The following is a 15026-nucleotide window of genomic DNA, read 5'->3' on the forward strand; positions in this document are numbered from 1 at the left end:
TTTGCTGCCACGGACAAACGTGAATCATACCTTCTATGTGTGCAGCAGTACTTCACCCCTCGTAAGACGAACTCTGTACTCTGACGAGTTACACTCAATCTCAGCTGCGGTGGCTTTGGCGTTTGTTTTATTTTTTTCTTTTCGTGTCTAATACCTACACACAAGAGCTCTAAAAGAAAGAATCATGTAGCAAAATCCAAACAACGCTCGTTCATTCAGTAATCGTCGTTGCAGTAGGATGTATGACGACGACGACGACGACGACCGGCAAGCCAGCTCGCAGTGACTTTCGGGTTGAAAGTGCAGATCCAATCAGTGATATAATTAGGGTTTCGTTTGAAGACGCGTTCAAATTTAGAACCCACCGCGATCGGTTCCGGACATGGTGACAGTGAAAATGGTAAAATGATCAAAAATAAACAGCTACGAAGAACGTGCGATCGATGTGAGCTGATAACGAACTACCGAGATCGAGAGAGAGTGAGAGAAGCGAAGGAAGGGAGTGATTCAGCCGCAGCGATACGAGAGAATGATTATTGTGACGTATCTAACACATGCTCGAATTCCCGAAACTGATAACGGGCGTGTTTTGTGAGGGAATCCTTTTATCAGTAGAGCTAAACTGGTGATAATGGAATTGATTTTTTGTTGTTGTTGTTCTCGTCGCAGTGGTTGTTAGTGCGTTAAAGTGATGCAACAAATCCGATAGCAGGACCGAGAACCGTGAGAGTTTTGGCTTCCGGTCGGTCGGTGGTGTGACAAAGCGCACATTGGAAGTTCAAAGCGTGTGCAAGCAAATACCGGCCTAATTGGATTCTTGGGACGCGCCGAGCTGACGACTGCGAGTTCAAATACATAGCGGACCAGCAGAAGAAGTGCGTGTAAGGTATTGTTTACGTTTTTTTCATGTATGTTGTTTGGATCACATCTACGTTACTCAATGTGCTGTACGGATATGCTTCGTAGCAGACCGGTTGCATTGATATTCCAGACAGACGATGGCCAAACATTTTTATGGCTTCGTTTTTAGGGAACTAGGGAAGGCAAAATCAGAGACGAAATAAATGAGTACGATTATGGGGATATAAATTGTATTTGTGTTTGCAGGCAACCGATGTGGAGTCTTAACTTAATGACGATGGGAGGTGTGATGGAAATTAATTTTATTATTTCACTGTAATCTAGGTACTCAATATGGGTATCTTATCTTATATGTGCTTGATCATTCTATGTTGGGCTGTACTTGAACTGTTCAATTAAACAATGTACTGCAGTGTAATGCAGTAGGTAGCGGGTTATTTCAGCCTGGCCGCTTTTTATGACTTTATCCAACACAACGATTTGTTACACTGCTGTCATGGTAAACATTAAGGGTGTGCGATATATCGTGTAATTTCGTTTATTTAGCGTATACACGCAAAAAAAATTTCTCTTGCATCCAATGTAAGGTCGGATTTATTACATTCTCTGCATATGTTTCATACAACAAATGTAATGGCAGTTCTTGTAATAGACTGCAGTGTACGAGCAAGTTTTTCCAGAATGCATAATTTTGTATAAAACCTTCACGAGATGATTTTCTAGACGCAATGCATTTAGGGAAACAAATTTGCATAAAAGTAGAAGTTAAACAAGTTAAAATATTTTTTTTCCAAAATTAGTTAGAAGGGTCTGTGCCTAGGGGCACGAACGGAAGCTTAACGTAGGACCGCTAGTGGACGGAACAAATAAGTTTATCATTTAGTTCTTACCTCTTTCCGTTTTTTAATTGGTGGCCCTGAAAAGGGCCGGTTGTTTTTCAAATGGTGGCCACACCAGTGCAAGTCGATGCTGACCGGATGACGGCGGCCTAGTCATGCTGCCTATTGCGGGAAGCCTTTCCTAGGTAGGTAGGTACGAGCACCTAACCAAATCCCAATTTTTCTCTTTCTTATTTTATTATCTCCGTTAATTTTGAACGGACTTGTGATGTTCTGATTTCTGATTGCTCGTTAAAAGGGATGTAAGTTTTTCATTCTTATTGTTTAAATAATAATATAACATAGTGACAGGTACTATGATTATTTTCTTTCTAAATTTGTGTCGAATCGGTAAACACCAAACAAACAATTTTGCAGACTAGCTTATACAGGCAAAAATTAACTGTATAAGCCAATTTTTGGCTGTATAAGCTAATCTGCAGCTAAAATTGTTAGTTGGGCAAGCCGTTTTAACAACCCACAAACTGGTTGATAACAGTTTGTGAGTCGAACTGTAAACTGGATATTCTGACATTTGACAAGCGTAATATCAGAAATCGGTTGTTGTCAGGGGGTAAGTCACTCTGCCAGCATGTGTCTGTGCTTATTGTATTTCCAGTGTGTTTTTGGGTGTCGGAAGGTGTTTCATCATGTTGACCGAGCTGTCAAAACTTCAACCGAAAAAATATATTTACTGGCAACCATATCCTCAATCAAAACAACATAACGCTATTAATGGCAGATCCTCCTGCGACTCCTTTGCTGTTGTTTGTGTGCAGATTAATCCATGAAACGAGCATTGGCCCTCTCACTTGAGGAGGAAGACGAAATGGGCGCCTAACCTGGCGCCTAATGATTTGCTCACTCTCAAGGGGGCCTTCAGCAGGCTGAAATGCACAACTGGCTTATGAACAGTATCCCGGAAATACCGAAAAATATTTATGGAAACGAAAGGAATAGGCTCTTTTCCGTCACGTCTTCATTGTCTTCTAATTTGTGAATACGGCAAGGCGGAAGCGAATTTCAGAAGCGACAAATATTTCTTCCATTTAGATTCTCAAGGACTTTATTACGAAGGAAGTCACCAAGAAACGGATCAAGCTGCAGCTTTCAACAAATTCGATTTGATTGATAACAGCGTAGCACCCATTTTCAGATATCAACGAGCAAACCTTCCCCGGATTAATCAAGTTGATCGAGCCGAAGATCGTTCACTACAACAAGCTGACGAAGGACCACCAGATACTGCAGACAATGATCGATTTGGACATTCGAAACGATGAACCGCATCTACGAGATTCTGACCGATCTGTACATCGATAAGTTCAAGTTCAAAGGGGTCAATGTGAAGACGAAACTGCCGCAGTTGACTGACCTGCTGGAGAATTATATATATTACGAGTTGGTCAATTTCTACAGTGTCGGGAAAGCGGTTGATGATGAGTAAATGGACTGGTATTTTAAATAAATCTATATTTCGGGGACACATTCCGGTTGAAGTCAAGTCGATCGATCACCTTAATTTTGTCTGTGCCTTAATAGGCTAAATATTCATTCTTTTCTAAAAATAATACACCAAGTCCCCTGGTCATAGTAACTATCTTCCACGCTGATCCCGCCCACCGCCAAACACAATTCGGACATCTCCTTCTTCTCAAACCACATGGTAATACCTGAGAAAAGTTACCTTCGCTTCCTGCTGCTGCCGTTCTACGTCACGCAACTTCCAAGGAAGCAACAAATCCTTATGCTGAAACTGCGTCCTGTTGGTGGGAATTGGCAGCACCGATTCCCCGTCGCCATGTTCAATCGGAACCACCTTCTCCGGCTCTCCATCCCACGGTGATTTATTGTTGTGCTTATGCTGCCGTATATAGCTTGATTGTCTTTCTTAAATCAGTGCCCGTCCTCCTTGGCGAAGTACTCGACGCATTTCCCCAATCGCTTGCCTACGAAGCCTACGATGATCTGAGGATTCAACCCCAGGTATTTACCATTACCGCATCCAATGTTCAGCAGGATAGACCCGGGACTAAGCGATTCCAAGAACCCTGCAATTCGTGGCCACGGTGAGTGCCTCCAGTTCTAATTGGGCAGCGTTCTCTTTGATACGATCAGCTCTGTCATTCGCTTCTTGTTGATACGTATCACACAGAGAACTAAACTGGGAACGTCAAGGGGCGTCATTCAACTTTCTGAACGTAAACGATACTCTTTATTCACGTTTCCTAATTGTTGGGCTGCCATTCAACCTTACCGTATCCATCTTTCTCGGCGTTATTCCATGAGTCCATCCGTATCGACTTTCGCCGGACATTGCGCTTAACCTTCGGGGCAAATCCACATTCAAGTGTTGTCCCGTGGTGTCCCGAAAATCCATTACTATATCACTTCCGAGGGTATCGAGATTTGCCGATAATATTCGTACTCAGTCGTACCAATCTGGGATCGTATCGTTGTAACTGTAAACAACAACAACAATAACAAAACAACAAAATAACAATCGAATGTAAACATTATTTGCAGTGGTGCCAGAATTGATTAAAAAATTGCTTATCATACGTCGGAAGTGTGTCGAAGTGTGTTTCTGTGGGTGTTAGCACAATGTGGCAGAGTGACTTACCCCCTGGTTGTTGTGTAAGTTCTGTCACCTGTTTTCTATAGGTTTTCTTAAAACTAACTTAATAATAACTTAAAATTACTATTTACACATTTTTATTTACATAATTTACATATTGAGGAGGAGGTCTTAAACTATGTTAATCATCGATCGAGTTTACACTTGCTGCAATTACGGCCTCCACACGCTTCCGGAATGCAGGGCAGGTTCTAATAATGTAGTCTGGATCCATTTCCCTCCAGGTACGGGTCAATGTTTGTCTGAGGCTTGCTGTACTCGGGTGGCATTTAGAACAGGCCTTGGCCTTCATGACGCGCCATATTGAGTAATCCAGTGGATTAAGATCGGGGCTGGATAGTGGCCACATATCCTTCGCCCAGAACGGAAGATGTTCCTGCAACCACTTCTGAGTGCGGTTCGAGGTGTGGAACGGAGCCCCATCTTGTTGAAACACAACATTTGGCTTCGCACCGTACTGTTCTTTGATCCACGGAAGAACATACTTACTGAAAATCCCGATGTAGACCTCCGTGTTGACCTTGTCGCCTTCTGGAATGAACACCGAGTCAATTTTTTTGCCATAGGAAGCCACCAATCCAAACACCATAACGCTAGCAGGATGCTTGGTCAGACACACGTTCTTGTGCTCGTCGGCCACGTCTTTTACCGGAAGAGAACTAATATACCGGTCGGTTCTGGAATTTGATACGAATTTGAACATGCTCTCGTCGGTGAACAGGATTACCGGATTTTTTCGCTTAAGGAAGTTCAAGATCTTCTTGCATCGTTCGACTCGTAGCTCCCGGATGCGGTTGGTAATCATGTGAGTTTTTTCCGTGCCCTCGACTTCTACCGCAATCTTCCTTTACGATCTTCCGTGCCGTAAAGTCACTGATCCCGTGTTCCTTTGCCATTTTTCTTATTGAACGCACTGGATCCACCCGAATCTTCCTTTTGATAGCAGCGATAACCCTCGGAACTTGACCTGTGGCCACCTTCGCGGATAGTTGTCCTTTCTTTTCCATTTTTTTTTGCCATTTAAATGATCTTTATTTCTTGTGATTGTGTGGTTTACATGTATGAATTTTTTAAGTGACACAGATGCGTCTTTTCAACTTTAGTACATTTGAGATTTTAATTATTATTTACAGTTCCTAGTCCTATCAGGTCTATTTTAACGTATGACCACCTTGGTGGGTTGGTTTGATTTGAATTGGAAAAAGGAGACTACTTATAACTACTATTTACAACTACAACTAACCTACAACTATTATGTACACCTAATCTACTATATACAAATTGCTTATCAAAGCATGTTCTGATAAATTACATTTTTGTGCAAATTTAGTCTTAATTTCGTTAATTTTGAAATCTATTTTGGCAATGCCTGCCTCTTCATGTAAATTTGTTATTCTAGTGTCGAAAGGACGATCAAGAACCATCCTCAGCACTCTATTCTGAGCGACCTGAATTTTGTTCCTGTGAGTCTGTGCACATGATTCCCACACCGGAGCTGCGTAGAGGATCGCAGGTGCTATGATTTGTTTGTAGACGGCCAGTTTGTTCACCCTTGAGAGGCGGGATCTGCGGCAAATCAGCGGATACAGACTCCTAACCAAGGCGGAACACTTGACTACGGTTTTCTCCACATGCGAGCGGAATAGGAGCTTTTCGTCAAACAACATCCCGAGATAGGTTACTTCGGCGGACCACTCAACCCTTGTGCCATCCATGATTACAGTACAAGAGGGAGCCGGTTTTAGTTTGGGTGATTGTCGATGGAGGAACATGATTGTTTGTGTTTTGGAAGCATTGATTTTGATTTTCCACGTGGTGGCATAATCAGCAAAGGCGTTAAGGCATCGTTGAAGTTTGTTCGTTATTTCACGAGGCATCCTTCCTTTGACGGCTATTGCGGTATCATCTGCGAACAGGAAAACCACGCAACCGTCTCCAAGGGGAGGAATGTCGGAAGTGTAAATGCTGTAAAGCAAGGGGCCCAGCAGACTGCCTTGCGGGACTCCTGCTGGGATGGAAAACGTGTCTGAAAGACAACCATTCAACGATACCTTAAACGACCTTTGCTGGAGGTAGCTACGGGTGATTTTAACAAGATGCAAAGGAAAGTTGAAGTTACAAAGCTTGTATACAAGCCCATTGTGCCAGACATTATCAAACGCTTTCTCAACGTCTAACAATGCCATGGCTGTAGACTTGGATACAGCCTTGTTACATCGGATGTTATTCATCACCCGTACTAGCTGATGATTTGTGGAGTGCCCCTTCCTGAACCCGAACTGTTCCGGTAGGCGAATGTTGTGTTCCTCGACAAACTTGAGCAAACGATTGAGAATAAGTTTCTCGAACAATTTGCTCAGCGCTGAAAGGAGGCTGATTGGTCTGTAGCTTGAAGCTAGCGTTGGGTCCTTCCCGGGTTTGCGGATAGGTATGATTTTCGCTGTTTTCCAGATACTTGGAAAGTAGTGCAGTTCCAAGCATCTGTTGAAGACAGCAGCCAGCAGAGAGTGAACCTTCATGCTGAGATTTTTCAATACTAGGTTGAATATTCCGTCAAACCCGGGGGCCTTCATGTTTTTGGTGCATTTCAGCGTTGAGCAAATCTGTTCCACTGTGATTCTATCCTCCGGAGGGATGGCACAAGGGGAGGAATCAAGGTTGAGTACGCATTGCTCAACCTGAACTTCGAGCGGACTTTGGATGTTGAAGCCAAGCAAGTGCGATTTGGCAATATGCTCACCAATCGCATTTGCTTTCTCCTGAGGGGTGATTATGAGCCGATCGTCATCATTTTCATCTTTGAGTGGAGGAATGGGTTTGGGGTGCGTCTTTAGGACCTTAGCTACCTTCCAGAATGGTCTGGAGCGGTCGTCCAGATTCTGGACAAGCCGCCCGAAACTTTCGTTCTGGAGTGAGACCATTCTGGAAGCAATCTCCTTGTTTAGATCGGCCATTTCACGTCTCCTCGCTAGATCTCCGGTTCTCTGGAACTGGCGTCTACGCACATTTCTCAAGCGAATCAGTAATTGGGTGTGGGAATCAATGGCAATAAACTTACCCCTCACAGGAACTCGTCGGACGCACGCCTCGTCAGCCACGGTTATGGCTTGGTGGAGTCCCTCCAACGCTCGGTCGATGTCCTCCACGGTGTCAAGCGACGGGTTGTCGATGATGTGCCTGTCTACCACGCGTCCAAACTGGGCCCAGTTTACGCGCTGGTAGTCCTTGCGCAGGCTTGAAGCAGGAGCCACGTTGCAGCCCAGTTCAGCCACCACCGGTTGGTGGTCGGAGCTGAGTTCGTTCAATGCTACCGGCTTGGACAAGCCGATATTTGTCAGGAACAGGTCTAGCGTCGATGGGTTGCCAGCCGGTGAGATAAATGTTGGCTCATCCGAGAACCAAACGGAGTACAGCCCATGCTGTGAGTGGTCGAACAGCAGACGACCGTTCTGGTTCTGCTGGTAGTTCCGCCAGGCCTCATGGCGAGCGTTTAGATCTCCTCCTACTACGAAGCGGGAACCGTTACGGGTGATGGTGGACAGGTCCTTCTTGAATTTAGCCGCTAGTCCACTGTTGGCGGCACACTGTCGAGGGCAGTAGACGGCGATGAACTGGACGTATCCAGTCGACGACTCCACCTCCACACCAAGGGCCTCGATGATAGAGGTGCGGATATGAGACAGAGTGTGGTATTTTATTCCTTTCTTGACGACGACCGCAACACCACCCCCCCTGGAGCTGGTGCGATCAAGCCGAATAATGTTGTGGTCAGGCAACCAGAAGCTGTCGCCGGACTTTAGATGGGTCTCTGATAGGAGGCCCACGTCGATACTATGCTTGCGGAGGAAGTCAGCAAGCTCGAACTTTTTGGCTCGTACAGAGCAAGCGTTCCACGTGACTATAGTTAACGGTTTAGACGCCATACCGAATGATAAACTTACCGAGCACTTGGATCTGTTCGGGTTTGTTGCGGCACTGACGAAGAGCGCTGGTCATGTCGACGAAAATCTTCATCAGCTCATCCGCAGAGAAGAGATCGGGATTGGCGTTTTGTGCTTCTGGTTGTCTCCAGAATCCAGGGGGGATGGAGAGCTTTGTCCAGCTGAGGCACCAGACGTTTCTTGACGGGGGCCGGATTGCACCCGTGGATTTGCTTGACCGTGTTGCGTACCACGAAGAGGCGGGAAGTCCTCCACCCTGAATGCCGGAGTGTTTTCCTTCTTCCGTCCTGGTTGGCTTCTTGTGGACGCTTGCTTTCGGATCCGCTTGAAATCCTCGCGTTTGGGACACTGTTTGTCGGACCCTTGATGAGCTCCACCACAGTTGGCGCATTTGCATGTTTCCAACTCGTCGACAACGCACTCGGAGCAAACATGATTTTGGGCGCATTTGCCACAGCGCGGATTGATGTAGCAGTTTCGGGTGCCATGCCCGAAATTCAGGCAACGCTGACACTGGGTGACGTCGTGACGGCCGCCACGGTATGGCTCCCATTGAACAATGATGAAGTTGATGGAGCGGATGGCCTTCAACGCATTGAGCGTCACCGTTCCCTTCTGGAAATGAACTAGGAAAAGGCAATCCGGGTACGTTTTCACGTTTTCGTCTCTCCTCGTCATCCGGAAGACTGCGATTGGGGCTAGCTTGTAACGGTCCTTAAGTTCTTCTTCGATCGACTTGGGGTTGAAGTTCGGTAAGCCCCTGATGACTACCTTGAAGGGCTTCTCACCGGGGATGTCATGTGTGAAGTATTCCGCCCTGGAATCCTTCAGGTACTTCACGGTTGCTTCGTACTCCGCTTTGGTACGCAGCATCACCTTGGTGCCGATCCTGCTCAGCTTGAATTCAGCTGCAACGCCCAGCGATGTGAGATCGCTAATGAGCGTGTTGAGTGGCACTTTCATCACCACCAGTGGAGGAAGCTTGACTTTTGCCGTACTCGGGACGGCAGAATTTTCATGCTCGACGGTACCGCCGAATTCACCGATGTCGCTGACGTTCGTCATGGTGTCACGGCCACTCGCACCATCGGACTGGCCCTGATTCTTCTTCCTTTTCTTCGTCCGCTTCACTTCCGCTGGTAGGGCATTCCCAACATCGGTGGGAAGAGTAGCGTACCTATTTGTGATAGGTACGCACGAGCTACCTTCACCACTATTCTCCACTTTCTCACGGAGCTTCCTCCGGGAGCGCTGCCTTCCCATCACATGATGCAACCGGCACTACGACACGAACAAACGCGCAACTTGAACAACTCGACTGAGCGAGCCAAAACCGGACTAAACTGCTTGACTACTACACTATTCGAGCCTCAGTTGGAACCATAAATGTACATCAACTGGACTGAATGAGTGAAGTGCAAACGATCCATGTGATGTCCTTTCTTTTCTCGGTCCAAAACCCTTTTGACGGTCCACCGGGACACTCCAACGGCGATTGAAATGTCTTTTTGCGACATTTGCGCGTGGGACAAATCACGAATACGCTGCCACTTCGTCATGGTGCAACTGTCAAACTAAGTAAATCATTTTCTTTTATACACAGCCTACTACGGTATGAGGTTACGTGCATGCAAAGAAAACCAAGGCATTGTATGCACAGGTGAAACGGGAACCTTATTTGTACGATGGTGCAAACATTATCACGCATACGGTAATATGAGTACAATAACAAAATAAAAATAAAATAGGATAAGGAATATTTGGGAATTAAATTAGGTTTCTGATGATTGCATGCTCAGATTGGGAGACTTTCGAACGGAAGGACTGGATGACATTCTGACATCTAGTTTCGAGGAATATCAGCAATATCATGCACATCAATAGTTCTGGTCCAGGGAGGTAGGTTCAAAATCATTTTCAGAATCTTGTTTTGGATTCTCTGAAGTCTGAGCTTGTGCGATCGAGCACAAGATTCCCAAACAGGGAGCCCATACTCAATTATTGGGCGAATGTTTGTCTTGAAGACAGCAAGCTTGTTCCTCAGGCTCAGTTTGGATTTTCTGTTGATGGGTGGATACAATTGTCTGATCAGGACATTGCACCTGGTTGATATATTTTCCACATGAGACCTGAAGATAAGCTTGCTCTCTATGGTGAGACCAAGATAGATTACCTCCTTGGACCATTCAGTAGTGGAGCCTCCTAAGCGAACTTTCACATCATCAGGTGAAACTAGTCTAGGGGATTTAGAATGAGCAAATAAGATGGCCAGGGTCTTCACCGCATTGAACAGTGGTCCAGAATGCAGATTTAGGTGGAATGATATGTTTTGAGCCTGAAATTGAAACTTTAGACTAAAAGTCTCTCCTACAAAGTTGTTCCTTATAGTTAGACCCTCATTTTTATGACAATGAATTCTAGGGTGGTTCTTATTATCATTAAAATCAAAAATCTAACTTTTTTGTTTGAATAAATTAAGGTATACATTGTCCGACGAAGTTATAGCTGAGCTGATTTCAAGCAACTTTGGTGAAAACAACTTTTTTGTATCTCTTAAATTCGCCGATTTAGAGCTATTTTCTTGAATTGAGTTAGGGTGGCGCTAAAAAAAAAACAGTTATTTTGCTCTAGTTTAAAATTTCTCATAAAATTCATTCTCTAAAAACTTTTAAAACTCTTTAAGACGAATGTTTTGTAGGAAAATTTGTTGTCTGTATCTCTTCTAATAAAAAAGATACACCCAAATATAGTAAAAAACTCTTGATCGGCGAAAGGTATTGACAAGCTTTCTGCTGCAAAAATTTGCGCCTTCTAAATATCTAAAAGTCATTTGAAAACACCTTTGCTGAGAAATTTGAAATAAGAAAACTAGAGCAAAATAACTGTTTTTTTTAGCGCCACCCTAACTCAATTCAAGAAAATAGCTCTAAATCTGCCAGTTTAAGAGATACAAAAAAGTTGTTTTCACCAAAGTTGCTTGAAATTAGCTCAGCTATAACTTTGTCGAAGTATGTATACCTTAATTTATTCAAACAGAAAAGTTAGATTTTTGATTTTATTGATAATAAGAACCACCCTAGAATTCCTTGTCATAAAAATGAGGGTCTAACTATAAGGAACAACTTTGTAGGAGAGACTTTTAGTCTAAAGTTTCAATTTCAGGCTCAAAACATATCATTCCACCTAAATCTGCATTCTGGACCACCGTGCATTGATATAAATTTTCCAGTTGTTAAAATAGTCATCCAGGCCTCGCTGAAGTTGACTGGTGAGTGCTCTGATCACGCGACCCTTGTAGATTAGAGCAGTGTCATCTGCAAACAGAGACAACTTTTCACCACCAGGAAAGGTGGGCATGTCGGATGTGAAGATGTTAAAAAGAATAGGGCCAAGGATGCTGCCAGCAATAACATTGAATGTGTCAGAGGTGGTGTTGTACAGCGAGACCTGAAATGATCTGGCCGACAAATAATTTTTAATGATTTTCACTATGATAATCGGAAAATTGTACCGTGGCAGCTTGCACACCAGGCCATCATGCCAGGTATAATCGAACGCCTTCTCGACGTCCAACAATGCCATGGCTGATGTTTTGGACACAGCTCTATTCCGCCTGATGATGTCCGTAACACGAAGCAGCTGGTGGACAGTGGAGTGACCTTTACGGAAACCGAACTGTTCCGCAAGGAAAATATTGTTGAAGTCTGTGAAGTCCAACAGTCGAGATAACCAAGGGCATTTGACTTTTCAGCCGGTGTTAGTAGGTGTATACTAAAGAGCCTAAATTTATAAAGAGGTGACATGTCAAAATTGGAACAATCGATTGTCTGTCAAAGTCATAGGAAAAGTCATTCCAATCGAGCAGAAGACCTGTCAAATGGATAAGATGTCGTCTCTTTACAAATTCAGGCTCTTTAGTGTATACCATCAGCGTTGAAAGGAGGGATGGGTTTAGGCTTATTTTTTAGCAGCTTGGAAAGTTTCCAACAAGGTTTTTAAAACTCTCCAAGGCATGACATGCTTGGCAGAGTTCCGGTTCCGTAAGTCTTCAAGCCGGGTCTTGATTATTTTGGTTAGGTTGTTGGCTGTTGTTTTCTTGTCACGGAGGCCAGTCCTCTGATACTTCGTAGTCTGATTAGTTGGTTAGTAATTGGGTCAAACTCGAAGGACTTACGGTAAACCGGAACTTCCCCAAAGTTCTCCGCCTCAGCCAGATGAATGGCCTCCTGAGCCTCTTCAACGGCAGCATCGATGTCGTCAGTGCTCTCCATGCGCCGATCGGACCTGATGTGTTGGTTAACACTCCGCTCAAACGCCAACCAGTCCACACGATGCAAATCTCGCCGGGTTCGTTGCTGAACATGCACACCAGCGCCAACACTGAACAGAACCGGATAGTGATCGGAGCTTAAGGTGATTCCTTGAAGAGTCCACAAATGGCCGCCACGTAGACTATACATGCACTTCCACTTCGAATTTTCAATTACACAAATCTCGGAAATCGGTACCCCATTTCACCTGAAATTGCTACTTCATGTGTGCTGCAGTGCAGCAAACGTATAGTAGCAAATTGAATGTTGCACGTGTCGTAGATGCTGATATTTGTGCACTTAAAGTTTCGAAGTGGTTCCGAGAATAAGGATGTCACAGCAATTCACCTTAAATCCTCTTGGACGATTGGTTGGCTGATGTTGGTGTTGAAGATGTCGAGCATCGAAAAGCAACCAGCTTTACTGTGGAATGTGGGGCTGCCGGGAGCCAAGATGTTGTAGGAGCCATGTAGGAAATCTTCGTTGAGCATTGTTCCGTTCCTGTTGTGGCGGGTATTTCCCCACACTTCGTGCGTTGGGTTCTGCCCTGACCGGTGATTTGCGACCTCTGTGCACCTGAACTCCAATTCTTACCTCCACGCGGTGCCCGGTGGGGTTGCTGGCGGTGATATGTGCCGTCAGTAATGCGAACAAGAACGGGGGATCATCGTTGTCACCAAAGCACTATTGTCAATACATCGGTAGTGCCCGTGATGACGATGACAGAGCAAAAAGGTTATAGCCAACTCTAAGTAGCCTGTGATTATCGCTACCTGGGGATGCTAACCGGCTGGGTCTGGTTACGACTTGGCCGTCCTGAATGAACTATCTCCACCTCCTCAAGGTGATTTGTTTAAAAGGACGTTAATAAATGGAAGCACACTTCGTGCCTAGCGTTGAAGTCACCAGCGATGATGAATCTGACATGCCTCCGTGTCAGCTTGATAATTGATAATTGCACGCTTGATGGCGATGGCAACTCCACCTCCTCTAGCGCTTGTACGATCCAGACGAAGCAATCGGTGGTTCGGGAAATAGATCAATACCTCCGGTTTCAGGTGCGTTTCCGTAAGAAAAAATATATCGATGTCGTGAACCCGGAAGAACTCACCAAGCTCGTAGCTTTTGCTCTTGAGGGAGCAAGCATTCCAATTTAGGAAGTTTAGGTTACTGACTTCAGTGTCCATATTTGCTGAGAAAGTTGGTCACCACCGCAGTAGCAACACGGATCTGGTCTTCTTTAGAGCGGCAAGCCCGAAGGTGCACGAAAAGATTCATCGTGAGCTCGAGGATCTCTTTCTATGAGTAGAGGGAACTGTCATCGGTTCAATGGTCAGAGTTGTTAGCCCAAGCACCGGACAAACCTGGAGGCGGTTGCGATTAGGCAGAAGCGGCAGCTGTCAGTCGATCTTGGACCGAGTGAGCAGGTGCTATTGGTCGGTTGTTCAGCGAAAGAGGTTTGCGACAGCGTGGTACAATGTGACAATTCTTCGTACCGTGCCCACCTTTGAGGGGGTAAGAGGCGGGACCATCATCATCATCATCATCAGCACAGTGTACGAAAACCACATAAGGGAACACCTGGACACACTCATTTGCACTATTTGGCACCCATGGTACATAATTTTTATGATCTCTAAAACAACTGGCATCACTGCACTAGAAACACTGGAATAAGAGACCAGCGGAGACAAAAAACATGAATTTGGCAACAAGATAAACATCAAAGCAATCCTGGCATTACTTGCATTTGTAACAGCTTGCGAGTGACTTCGCCAATGCACCGACGAGCGAGTTCATGAGTGATTGTTAAACGATTTTAATACTCCTCCCTAATTGAAGCAAACCATTTGTAAACATTGCAGATTGGAACCGCTTTTGACAGTTCGATTGGAATCATAACAGTGTCTCCGCTGGTCTCTTATTCCAGTGTTTCTTGTGTTTCTACACTGCACTATTTCTGCGCCTGCACAGTGATGTTGTGTCAAAATTGGATTGTTGATACAAACATTTTTGGTATCCGCAACAGATAATTTCGCCGGAGCCTCCAACTGACCCTTACTGCCATGGTCTGCAACCGTTGCACTATGGGCAAAAATGGGTCCAATATTACCCAAAATTCAATATCTCAACAGCACGCTGAATTTCGGCCATGAAAAACAACTTTTCCGAAGGGAAATCGTCCGGAGAATCGATTGCACGTGGTCCCATAGACCGGAGAGCCTTGTAGGTATGTGTTTTGGACCATTTTACCCCATTTTCCCCTACTTTTTGGAGGAAATGATTTTCACAGCTCTATTTTTCGTAAAACATAAGCACTTTATGCATGGTTTTAGAATACTATGTCTTTAAACAACAGTTCATGAGATTTTAGGGAAATACGGGGTACACTTTAAAG

General features: G+C 44.8%; 1 protein-coding gene across 3 annotated transcripts in view; it reads left to right on the forward strand.

The window, feature by feature from the left end:
* The first annotated feature begins 265 nt into the window (after nt 1-265).
* inaE (inactivation no afterpotential E) overlaps nt 266-15026 on the forward strand; it is a 366550-nt gene continuing 351789 nt past the window's right edge. The window contains exon 1 of one of the 3 annotated variants that reach the window (XM_065225489.1): nt 266-886. The gene's annotated coding sequence lies outside the window, so the exon portion shown is untranslated. The remainder of the gene's footprint in view (nt 887-15026) is intronic. The other 2 variants (XM_065225490.1, XM_065225491.1) reach the window with 2 other exon arrangements.

This window comes from Ochlerotatus camptorhynchus, unplaced genomic scaffold (genome assembly GCF_037179485.1).
Source record: "Ochlerotatus camptorhynchus isolate MF236.1 unplaced genomic scaffold, CSIRO-AGI_Acam_v1.1 ptg000230l, whole genome shotgun sequence".
NCBI lineage: Eukaryota > Metazoa > Arthropoda > Insecta > Diptera > Culicidae > Ochlerotatus > Ochlerotatus camptorhynchus.